Consider the following 12,985-nt stretch of genomic DNA (forward strand, 5'->3'; position numbering starts at 1 on the left):
AAATTTGTATGATATAGTTATTGAGCCTCATGTAGCATCAGTAATATCTCTTTTTTCTTTTGCATATGTGATCAAACTGGGCCTGCTGAGTTCTCTAGAACTCAGGCCCAAATTCCAGCCTAGTGTCTGTATTGCTAAAGAATGTTGCTGCTGCAAATGTCTGCTAGGTCTACAATCCCTTCGGGCCCAAACTTTGAGTCCAGTCTCCTTTCCTTTCCTTGCTATTAGACAAACTGAAATTGTTATCTATTTTCTGTATATAGTATGACGCTAACACTGCTATTGAATGTATTAATTATAACTATTTTAGGAACCTAGGCAAGCCAAGACCTATAGGCAATTAAACGGAAATCATTGTTCATACCATGTTAGTTATAAAACTTAGATACTTTGATCACTTAATTTGATAACACAAGATCTCATTCCTATTTATGTTAATCATTCTAACAAAGCTCTTTTGAAGTTTTAAAACATATTTGAAAGCAAGCGACCCTTCTCTTTTAAAGTCTGAAATGAAAGAACGATTTCGAAGTTGGGTTTCTACAAACATCAAATACAATCGGTTTTGTCAAATCCAAATGAGTTTCTTCTAAACACAACCACAAAAAATTGAGATCATTTCCTAAAGGTATATTTAAGATCCATGTTTAAGTAGTTTTCTGCTTTACCCAATTTACACAAAAACAACCCCCATATTTCAAAAGAAAAACATTTAAAACATAGCCACAACTTTTTTTGCAAAATCTTTCAACCTTTGTAGACATGAAAATTTCAAAAGATCCTTTTACACATTACAAACCTTTTATAAAACTTATGCCTCCTTTTTTAAAAGTATAACTTCTCTTTCAAAAACAAGTAGGCTTTGAATCAAGATTTAGAACACCCACAAACTTTTAAGAAATAAACTAAGAAGTATATAGACATTTAATTTTCCAACCTAGTCTAAGTCCTATGGAGCTACCTTAGTAGATTCTAAGAGGTGCCTAACACCTTCCCCTTAGATGAACAAGAACCCTTACTCAAATCTCACCAGTTAGCAGACTAATAGGGTAATGATCTTAACAATTAAATAGGTACCCTAGTATACCTTTAAATATTAGGCGGCGACTCTTTTTTATCATCAACAGGAAAATCACTAGTTGAATCTTGTTTTGACTCGCGAAAAATAGGGTGCAATAACATGACAACTCTACCGGGGAATTTACACTTAGGTTCTGACCTTAGAAGACTTAGACTGGACTTGGAATTTAGGAATGTTTATACATTGCTTTAACTGTGTTTGATTTTCAACTACGAGTTTACTTGCCTTACTTGCTCATTATGTACTTATCTTCTTACTTTAATATTATTACTAACATCCCATATTTGTTACCGCTATATATATATATATTATATATATATATTGTTACCACACCCTTTCCTATCGAGTCTTGGCCGTACACTATCACACACAATGGCAAACAAAGGTTGTATTTTACACCCTTCCGAACCTTCTTCCAAAATTCTTTAGTTTCAGATAATGGCTTTGTCAGGTCAATTAACATAATTTCTCGCAGTATTCAGTCCAACTCAAAATTAGGGAACACTTTACTCTAGCAAACATAGGTCATATTGCATAAACCTTAGGTTAGTCGATCCTTGTTCGGCACACAATTAGGAAAGACACCCTAATGTCAACCGGTCATGTACCCAAAGACATGACTTTTGTGGAAAGACGAAACTAGTCATAACGAGACAGTAAATATCCCGAGCGAGGCACTGGCAGTAACCATCGGGAAGATGGTCGAAGCGAATAGGACCCCCTTCCGAAGAGATGAACTACCCATAGAGGGTGTGGGTCATAATAGAGTTTTACACATCACCATCAAATGTAGAAATAAGGTGGTGTCTTGAGTACTTGTTGATGGAGGAACTTGAGTTACTTTATGCCCGCTCTCTACCCTACGAGAGTTGGGTATTCATTTGAGAGAAGTAAAAGAAAGCCATGTGTGGGTAAGAGCTTTTGACGAGTCATATATAGACGTCGTTGGGGAAATCTATTTAGCTCTGCAAATTGGACCAGTTGAGTTTCCCATACTTTTCCAAGTAATGGACATTTCATCCTCATATAACCTGTTGCTAGGAAGACCTTGGATACGACTGGGGAAGTCCCATCTACCCTCCATCAGTGCATGAAGTTCGAGTGATGTTGTCACAATATTTTAGTTCTTGGCGAATGGAGCCAGTAAGTTTATCTTGAACATGTAGTTCCATTCATAGAAGGATTGGACAAGGTCGTTTTTCATGCGATCGAGATCATGCTGACCACGGAGATAGAGGAGACCAAGCAAAATCTGGCTATGCAGTCACCATACAGATCAAATATGGCTATGAGAGAAATAATGAAGTACGGGTACCGACCAAGGATCGGGCTGGGAGCCCGATCAAATGGGATAACAGAGCCAGTTCAGCCAAGGGGCCAGAAAGATAGAGCCAACATAAGGTATTATCCTCGAACTGGAAAGAATTATACCGGTGGATTCGACAAGAAAGATTTTGTGCCAGAGCATGTTACGGGTCGGGGTCATAGCTCAGCAACACAGGATGACATCGTCGATGGAATGGGAAAGCTGTTCATGACCATGATCGAGGAATGATGTGACACAGTTGATATCAAGACACCGACCATTCGTAAAACTAAACCAAGAGAGGATTTGTAGAATTGGACTGTCGACCCATCTTTGGTTCGTGGGGAGTCTTCGTACTGTGGAATTGTAAAGCTTTTTGAAAAAACACACGGTCAATTGAGGCTTGAATCGTGCTTGTACTCTTTTGTCAATTGCCTCCTTGAACGCTTAGACGTTCCTCTTTTGATGAAATAAAAAGAATTGTTTTCTTAAAATTATTGCAAGCTTATTTATCAATATATTTATACATAGTTTTTCTTTTCAGTAATCAAAATGACAAAAACCCACATTCCGCGATTATGACATGTAGCGAAACCCTCAAGCAAAGAGATCTAGATTACGAGGAATACGACGAAAGCATGATGCCAGATAATCTCCCATAAGAGATGGCCAGTTGGAAAGCTAGAAAAAGCCTAACCTCGAAGAGACAGAAGTAGTCAACCTGGGAAGTAAAGAAGACGTGAAAGAAACTCGAATCAGCATCCATTTAGAAGCAGAGCGGAAAGAAGTATTGGTCGATCTCCTTCGAGAGTACATCGACGTATTCGCATGGTCGTATGCCGACATGCCTGGATTAAGCACCGACATTGTTTCGCATCGATCTCCTAGCGATCTTACCAGGCTGCCGTAAAAAAAACCCAAAATGTTTAAGCCAAATTTGAGTTTGAGGATAAAAGAAGAAGTGACCAAGCAGATGGAGGGAAAACGTGGTGAGATCACCAATTATCCTACATGGTTGGCAAATATCTTGCCGGTACCAAAGAAGAATGGGAAGATAAGGACATTTATGGATTATCGAGATCTTAACAAGGCCAATCCAAAAGACGATTTACCTTTACCAAATATTCATATCCTTATCGACAATTGCACGAAGCATGAGCTATAGTCATTCATGGATCGTTTCGCCAAGTACCATCAGTTCCTTATGCATGAAGATAATGCAGAGAAGACAGCGTTCACTACGCCTTGGGGAGTTTATTGCTACAGAGTCATGACATTCAGCCTTAAGAATGCTAGTGCTACTTACATGAGGGCCATGACGACCATCTTTCACGACATGATCCATAAAGAGATCGAGGTATATGTGGATGACGTCATTATCAAATTGTGAAAAAGTGAAGAACATTTGGACGATCTGACTAAGTTTTTCGAATGCTTGCGGAGGTATAGTTTGAAGTTGAATCATGCAAAATGCGCATTCAAAGTCCTTATCGGAAAATTGTTAGGTTTCGTCGTAAGTAGGAACGAGATACAATTGGATCCTTCAAAGATTAAAGCCATTCAAGACTTGACACCGCCTAAAAGCAAGAAGGATGTGATGAATTTCTTTAGTAGGCTAAATTATATCAGCCGATTCATAGCCCAGTCCATGGTAATTTGTCAGTCTATCTTCAAGCTGCTAAAAAAGGATGCCGCTACAAAATAGAAAGAAGAGTGTTAGAAAGCCTTCAACAAGATCAAGGAGTACTTGTCAAATCCACCAGTGTGGTTCTTCCCGAGCCCGGGAAGCAATTGTTGTTATACTTGTTAGATTTGGAAAATGCATTTCGATGCGTCTTGGGACAACACGATGAGATCGGGAGAAAAGAGCAAGCCATCTACTACTTAAGCAAGAAGTTTACACCATGCGAAGAAAAATACACTCTGATAGAGCACACCTGCTATGCTTTGACTTGGATAGCCCAAAAATTGAGGCATTACATGTCGGCATACACCCTATATCTAATACCCTGGCTCGACCCGCTCTCAAGTACATCTTTCAGAAGCCGATGCCTATAGGAAAATTGGCCAAATGGTAGATTCTTCTCATCGAATTTGAAATTGTGTACATAAAGAATAAGGCCATCAAAGGACAAGTCTTAGCTGACCACCTTGCAGAGAATCCAGCAGACAAGGATTATGAACCACTCACTACCTACTTTCCTGACGAAGAAGTGTTGTTCGCCAGAGAAGACACTGTAGAGTCATACCCAGGATGGAGAATGTTCTTCGACGGAGCAACAAATTTCAATGGAGTAGGAATTGGGATAGTCTTAATTTCATAAACGGACAACATTATCCGGCATCGGCAAAGATAAGGTTCCCATGCACCAATAATATGGCCAAGTATGAAGCATGCATCCTTGGGATTAAGATGGCAGTCGACGTGAACATTAACAAGCTTCTGGTCGTAGGATATTCTGATCTGTTGATACCTCAAGTTCAAAGAGAATGGACTACCAAGAACGTCAAGATCCTTCTATACATGCATTGCATAAAGGAGCTATGCAAGAAGTTCACAAAGATCAAATTCAAGCACATTCCTAGAATCCAGAATGAGTTTGTCGATGCTCTTGCAACCTTGTCATCCATGATCCAGCATCCATATAAAAATTACATCGACCATATTGAGATAGAGATCAGGGATCAACATGCGTACTGTTTCCATGTTGATCAAGAAGTAGACGGTAAGCCGTGGTACGACGACATCAAAAGGTTCTTTGAAACAAGAGAGTATCCAGAGAATGCTACCAATAGTCTGAAGCGAGCGCTAAGAAGGCTGGCAAATCACTTTTTCCTCAACAGGGAAGTCTTGTATAGGAGCACCACTTGGGTCTTTTAAGATGTGTAGATGCTGCTGAAGCAACTCGATTGCTAGAAGAATTTCATGCAGGGACGCGCGGGTCTCACATGAATGGCTTCACCCTGGCAAAGAAGATTTTAAGAGCCGAATACTTTTAGATGACCATGGAAAGTGATAGCATCCGCTATGTGCAAAAGTGTCACTAGTGCCAGATCTGCGGGGATTCCATATGAGTTCCACCTAATGAGTTAAATGTAATGGGTTCGCTCTTGCCGTTTGTCGTTTGGGGCATGGACATAATCGGACCTATAGAGCCTGCTGCATCAAATGGGATCATTTTAACTTGGTAGCAATTGATTATTTCACCAAATGGGTTGAGTCTTCTACATACAAAGTCGTCACAAAGAAAGTAAAGGCAGATTTCATCCGTAACAACATAGTCTGCCAGTTTGGGATACCCGAGTCGATTATCACTAACAATGAAACCAATCTCAATAGTGATCTCATGAGGGAAATTTGTGATAAGTTCAGAATTTTCCACCATAACTCTGTAGTCTACAGACCGCAAATGAATGGAGTAGTTCAAGCAACCAACAAAAACATCAAGAGGATTATACAAATAATAGTGGACAATCATAGGCAATGGCACGAAAAATTATCCTTCGCCTTACTGGGTTATCGGACCACCATGAGGATATCCACTAGGGCAACACCATACATGTTGGTCTATGTCATTGAAGTTGTGATACCCGCAGAGGTCGAGATACCGTCCTTGAGATTCATTTAGGAAGCCAAGTTGGATAACGCAGAATGGATACGGGTTAGGTAGGAGCAACTCATGCTCATTGACGAGAAGTGAATGGATGTAGTATGCCATAGTCAGTTGTATCAAAATAGGATGTCCAATGCATTCGACAAAAGGGTGAAACCTCGCCAATTTACACCGGGGCAATTGGTTTTAAGGAAAATATTCCCTCATCAAGAAGAAGCCAAGGGAAAGTTTGTGCCAAACTGGCAAGGTCCTTACGTGGTCCATCGAGTATTGTCGGGAGGAGCTCTGATCTAGGCAAAGATGAACGGAAGAGTCAGCACGAAGCCTATGAATTCAGATGCAATCAAGAGGTGCTACATTTGAAGACAATAAAGTCAGGTTTTGGTTGTAACAGAACTAAGCCCGACCTAACTTCCCACGGAGGGATACATAAGAAACCCACGTTGGTCTGATTTCTCTCTCCCCTCCCCCTCTTCTTTTGTAATAGGAAATCCATATATCATTTCGTATGTATTCGGAACTACGCCACGACTCGATTTCCTTTGGTAGGAATACGCAGGCAATCCATATCGAATTCAATCATCTTTTGTAATAGAACTATATTTTGGCCTGATTCCATTTGGATATAGGCAGTCTGAGTCAGACTCGGCCATTTCATTTTCAATCTCATCATTTTTCATCTATTGTAATCGAACTACACTTTGACCTGATTCTATTCGGATACGTAGGGTGCCTGAGTCAGGCTCGATCATCATCATATTTTCTTTACCATTACCCGAACTACATCCTGACCTGATTCCATTTCGGATACATAGGCACTTGAAAAGGTTCAATCATAACCCTAGGAAAACCTTTGTGACACATTAGTTTAAATCAGGACGCAATCGCAGCAGCAAGGAGGTACGTCATCAGAGGCATCTTCGAAGATCGACAACAACAGGACAGGATCTTCCAAAAACAACGTTCGCGTCTAAAGAAATTTCTAAGCATGTCATAATCCGGAACAACTACATTCGCCATAAAAGAAACGTTTTAAAAATGATTTTCTAAAAACTACCGTTCTACCTACCGAACTTCATGGCGTAACCTCATCAAGCCCGGGGAAAAGCCAGGACTACGGTCGACACATACCAACACTGCCCCTGTTAAGAATTTTTCTTTGAATGCAGGACCGATAGGATATACGGTAATGCTGGGGCAATGACGGATCCACCACTCTCTCATAACTATTATCTCTCTTTCATTATTTAAATGTTTCCTCATATAACTAAAAGCTAACTCTCAAATCCTTTGCAGGTATTTCAGAACCAGGTCATCAATGCAAGCGGAACATACTGTAAATAGCAAATTGTCTGCTCAACCAAGCGGAGCACGTTGTATATAACGAGCCGCTAGCCCCGCCAGCCAGAGCCGTGTATATAGCAAACCGTCATCTCAATCAATCAAAGTTCCCTATACAAATCGAGTCATCGGCTTTGCTAATCAAAGCCCTGTATATAGCAAACTATTCACTTTTCCAATGGGAGCGTTCCGCACCGCTACTCTACCACATCAGAGATTACAAGTAGATAGCTGCAAACCTCATCACCAACTTCGCCAATCTAAGGATGGACCATTCAGTTTCGTCACGTGTTTCGCCGATCGACAGTCACAATATAGTTTTGCAGTGAAGAGTATCTCTTGGGAATGCTCCTTATTTCTTTATTTTATCTTGAATGTTTTGACGTTTCGCTCATATAGCTTTGTCACGCCCCCACCTCAAGGAGCGCGACCGACGCTCAACCGAGATAACCCGGTCGAACAAGCCTGCTAGATTGCCTTCTACCCAAACTCACCCATCAATAAAGAGAAGATATATTTTCGTTAATCACATAATAAGGAGATCATGTATTCAATACCAATTCATTACTATCAGTTACTTCATTTTAAAATCTCAAAATACACACACTTTCATAGTATGAAGTGGAACAAGTGATTCAAATACATCATAAATAGTTTGACTTTTCCAGCACCAATATACAACCCACACTATGTCTACGGAACCTCTAATAGATTTAAAGAGTAAAAAATAGTGCCGGCAACAAGGCCCGGCTATACCTCAAAATACAATACACATGGAACAAAAGATACACCACCCTGAAATGAAGAGGGGGTACCGCTATCACTGATCAATATCTCCTACTGTGCAACCACCTACATCCATTACCGGTAAAAAGGGACGTTAGTACATGTCGAATAGTACTAGTATGAAAAACCAAACACCTCTTCAAGGATTTGCAAGTACAACATGAATGTGATGAATCATGGAAACAATAAAAGGGCTTAGATAGCCGTTAAAGCCATAGAAAATTTATTAAAAGCTTTCAATAACATTTATAAATTTCAAGTCGGGGATCCTCTATTACAACCATTACACAAAGCAGCCTCGTCGCCTCTCCCTAATGTGTGCGGGTGGAGGTGCAATCACAATACCATAATCTCAACACAAAGCGGCTCTACTGCCACACCCCAATATGTGCGGCTGGAGGTGCAATCACAATACCACAATCTCTACAAAAAGCGGGTCTGGTGCCTCACCCCAATGTGTACGGGTGGAGGTGCAATCACAGTACCAAAATTTCTAGGCAAAGCAGCCCTGCTGGCTCACCCCAATGTGTGCGGGTAAAGATGTAATCACAGTGCCACAACTCTACACAAAGTGGCCCTGCCACCTCACCCCAATGTGTACGGGTGGAGGTGTAACCACTATACCACAACTCTACATAAAGTGGCCCTGCTACCTCACCCCAATGTGTGCGGGTGGAGGTGCAATCACAGTACCACAATCTCTATACAAAGCGGCACTATCGCCTTACCCTAATGTGTGCAGGTATAGGTGTAACCACAGTACCACAACTTAGATTTTCAAAATGACAACAGTTTGTATAAAAGATTTCCTTTCAAATCAAACCTTCTGGCACCTTTGGCCTTAACAAAAATATGAGTTCATAAGATTTCATCAAATAGGAAAAAAGAGTTTGATCACAATTATTTCATATAAAACTTTCTTACCAAAGGGGGTATAACATAATTACGTAAAAATAGAGAACCATTAACACATGAGGGCTCTGGCACGTTAGGCAATTCGGGGATCAATTTACTATCTTGAATATCCCACATCCATAGCGTTTCAAGTTTGAACTACACAGGTTGTCTGACATGATTTGAACTCTTGTAATGAATTCATTAGTTTAGCCTTTATGGTGTCTGCTTATTTAATATTTTTCTGCAATCATGAAGTCCTGTAGAAACTTCCTTTGTATATAAGTTAAGTGAAGTCTATTGACCCTCCATACTTTTTTTGCCCAATTGTGCTCATCAACTTCTTGTTAACTCTCATTTAAGAAAGATTCTTACTTAAGTTGTTGCACTCTTCACTTGGTATTGCCTTATAGAAAAGAAGTTAAACGATATCAGCCTTAAAAACTTAACAATGTGGGATCTGACATATAAGTATGCTATTGTCACTTATAGACCTAAACAAATCATGTTGCCTACTTGTCCTGTTAGAATGAGCATCCCTACCCATTGTATTACACTTGGTTGGTATCTTTGCCTATTAAAATAGACTCGTATTGGTTGAGAACCTATTAGGTTAAGAACCATGTTATTAAATTAGAGATAGCTCAAATTGACTTTCTTGCCTATGTATATACCCCTATTGATTGTTGCTACTTCTAAGGAATCTGATCAGGACTGTTAATATAAGTATCTAGTATAATGAGGTTTCAATTGTGAGCATGTCTGCTTCTGATTGTTCTAGGATCATTTGAGTGATTGTTGGAGTGCTATAAACATATTTAAGGATTCTTGAAGTATGAACCTACCAGTAGAACTAATGAAGTTACATGCCTGGAATACTTACCTCTTGGATCACCTAACTCATTATTTTACCTTAGATTAGTTCACTGATGGTTGCCATGAACTCTCGATGTTCTACACGTGATGATTAATCTCTTTAAATGATTTATTACATGTTATAAATGAATATTGAACATCGCTGGACATTGTTAGTACATGTAGTAATTGATCTTTCCCTGCTGTGTTCTGATTTAAAGGTTAATATTGTAATTTCTAAAGTGCTCGTGCCTTTGTATTTTTGAATTTATTCCCTATGGCCTTTGAATTTTGTATAATTGAAATTTTATGCTTACTGCTCAGTTATTGAGTAAATACCTAATTTCTATCTAAAACTTTAGGGACGAGCAAGTGTGAGTGATTGAGGGTATTTGGGGTGGTACCTAGTTTGGGGTTAAGGTGTCGTTGCCTGACAGAAGCACTGTTCGACATCCTTGAAACCCTTGGAAACTCTAATGGGCCAGGGATTCGAAGAGCAACTTGTCCATAAATAGGGTCTTATCCTAAGCTCTTGATCATTCATTCTCATTAATCCTCTTAGGAATAAAATAAATAGAAATTATCTTTTACTCTAATACTATTTATTTGTTACAGTCTTATTGTATTGGGCCTTATATTGGTGTTACTATACTCTTAATCACATTTATATGATATAGTTATTAGGCCTCATGTAGCATCACTAATATTTCTCTTTTCTTTTGCATATGTGATCAAACTGGGCCTGTTGTGTTCTCTAGAACCCAGACCCAAATTCCAGCCCAGTGTCTATATTGCTGAAGCTTGTTGCTGCTGCGAATGTTTGCTGGGTCTACAATCTCTTCGCGCCCAAACACTAAGTCCAGTCTCCTTTCCTTTCCTCGCTATTAGACAAACAAGACTTGTTATCTATTTTCTGCATATATTATGACACTAACACTGCTATTAAAAGTTTTAATTACATTTTAACTATTTTAGGAATGTAGGCAAGCCAAGACCCATAGGTAATTAAAGGAAATCATTGTTCATACTATGTTAGTTATAAAACTTAGATACTTTGATCAATTAATTTTCTAACACAAGATCCCATTCCTATTTATGTTAATCACTCTAATAAATCTCTTTTGAAGTTTTAAAACAGATCAGAGAGCAAGCAACCCTTCTCTTTTAAAGTCAGAAATGGAAGAATGATCTCGAAGTGGCTTTCTATAAACAAAAATCAAATACATTCGGGATTGTCAAACCGAAACGAGTTTTTTCTAAACATGGCTAGGAAAAACTGAAATCAATTCCTAAAGGTACATTCAAGATCCATTTTTAAATAGTTTTCTTCTTTACCCAATTTACACAAAAAACAGCCCCCATATTTTAAAAGAAAAATATTTAAAATATAGCCATACATTTTTCAAAAATCTTTAAACCTTTGTAGATATGAACATTTTAAAAGACCCTTTTACACATTACAAATCTTTTATAAAACTTATGCCTACTTTTTAAAAAGTATAACTTCTCTTTCGGAAACAAGTAGGCTTTGAAAAAAGATTTAGAACACCCACAGACTTTTAAGCACTAAACTAAGCAGGATATAGATATTTAATTCCCCAACCTAGTCTATGTCCTATGGATTTACCATAGGTAGATCCTAAGGGGTGCCTAACACCTTCCCCTTAGAAGAACAAGATGTAACACCCCGTAAATTCGGCTTAGGTATGAATGTGTTAAATGAGTAGTAAGGTTATATTTTGGACATGTGAATTTCTATTGGTATGAGTATGGGTGGAAATAGTTATTTTAGAATCAAGACGAAGAGTGATGTGTACAAGATTCGATAAAATCTACAAAGTTTACAAAAGGTCAGTCTTGCAGGAGGTTTAGTGAAAATCATGTACGGTATTTGGGAAACCTCAAAACAAGAAAGTTGTAGGCCTTTGAAATAGCTTTCCAACAATATATTGTAGATCCCAAACGGATCTCTGTGCAAAATCTTATGTGCGCTTTACAGAATAGTGCGCAATATGCGCGCCCCGAGCGCGACCGCGCACCTGTGGCAGTGTTACTACGATTTTGCGCGGTCAGGCCTACAGGTGCATGGGGGCGCACTTGGGGGTCATTTTAAATCCCTACTTCGTCTCCTACAGCCCCAAAACATAAAAACTTGCCATAGAAAGGGGAGCTCTCAAAACCCTAACTCCTTAAGGGTCCCTCCACCACCCAAGGTAAGTTTTAATGGTAATTTATTAGATATTCGATTGGGACATCATTGTTGAGAGAAGGAACCCTAGAACTCAAATTCGAGGGTATTGAACTTCAAAAAGGTAATTTTTTCACCCTCTAATTGATTCTAGCATTGGATTAATGATTATAGACTCTAGTTCATGAGATATGAGTTGATGGGTTTTATAGAAAAGCATGAACGATTATAGGTTTGGGGTGTTGATTGTTGATTATTGGTTAAAGGTGTTGTTTACCTTATGAGTGATAAAGAATAATGTTGATTATAACCATTTGAGACTTTAGAATTCATCTAGGAGCAAGAGAATGGGTTATTGGGTGTAGAGACACCATTAATAAGGACTATGAAGTTTTATTCTCACCAAGTGTTTGATAAAATGCTTAAGTGACCAAAACATGAGTATCATAGCTAATATGGAATCCCTTTGACTTGTATTGCTATAGATTAAAGTTGAAAGGGTTGACAAACGTTGTATTACGCTCAAGATCAGGAAGTTAAGGTATGTGAGGATAACTCTCTATGTTTGGGAACGTTAATGATTCTCCCTACACTACGTTTCTTTTACTACGTTACTAATTACCTCAGAAATATAGTTTAGCCTAGTTCCTTGAATAGTTGTAGAACTTCTGTTCTCTAGCTTCATAACTCGTTCATGACCTTCATTCTGAACGTTGTGAGCTCAGTGCGTATTCAATATAGACTTGGGTTTGATGCCCCCGAGTCTTAGTATAGATTACTCAGTATGCTATAAATAGTTGTAGTTTCAATGTTCATAATCAGTTCAAGAATACATGTCTCAGTCTAGTCCTATTCAGTATTCCAGTATTATGTAACTCAGTTTGATCCAGTATTCCAGTATCATGTAACTCAGTGTAATT

This window comes from Nicotiana attenuata, chromosome 5 (assembly GCF_001879085.1).
Source record: "Nicotiana attenuata strain UT chromosome 5, NIATTr2, whole genome shotgun sequence".
NCBI classification, from domain to species: domain Eukaryota; kingdom Viridiplantae; phylum Streptophyta; class Magnoliopsida; order Solanales; family Solanaceae; genus Nicotiana; species Nicotiana attenuata.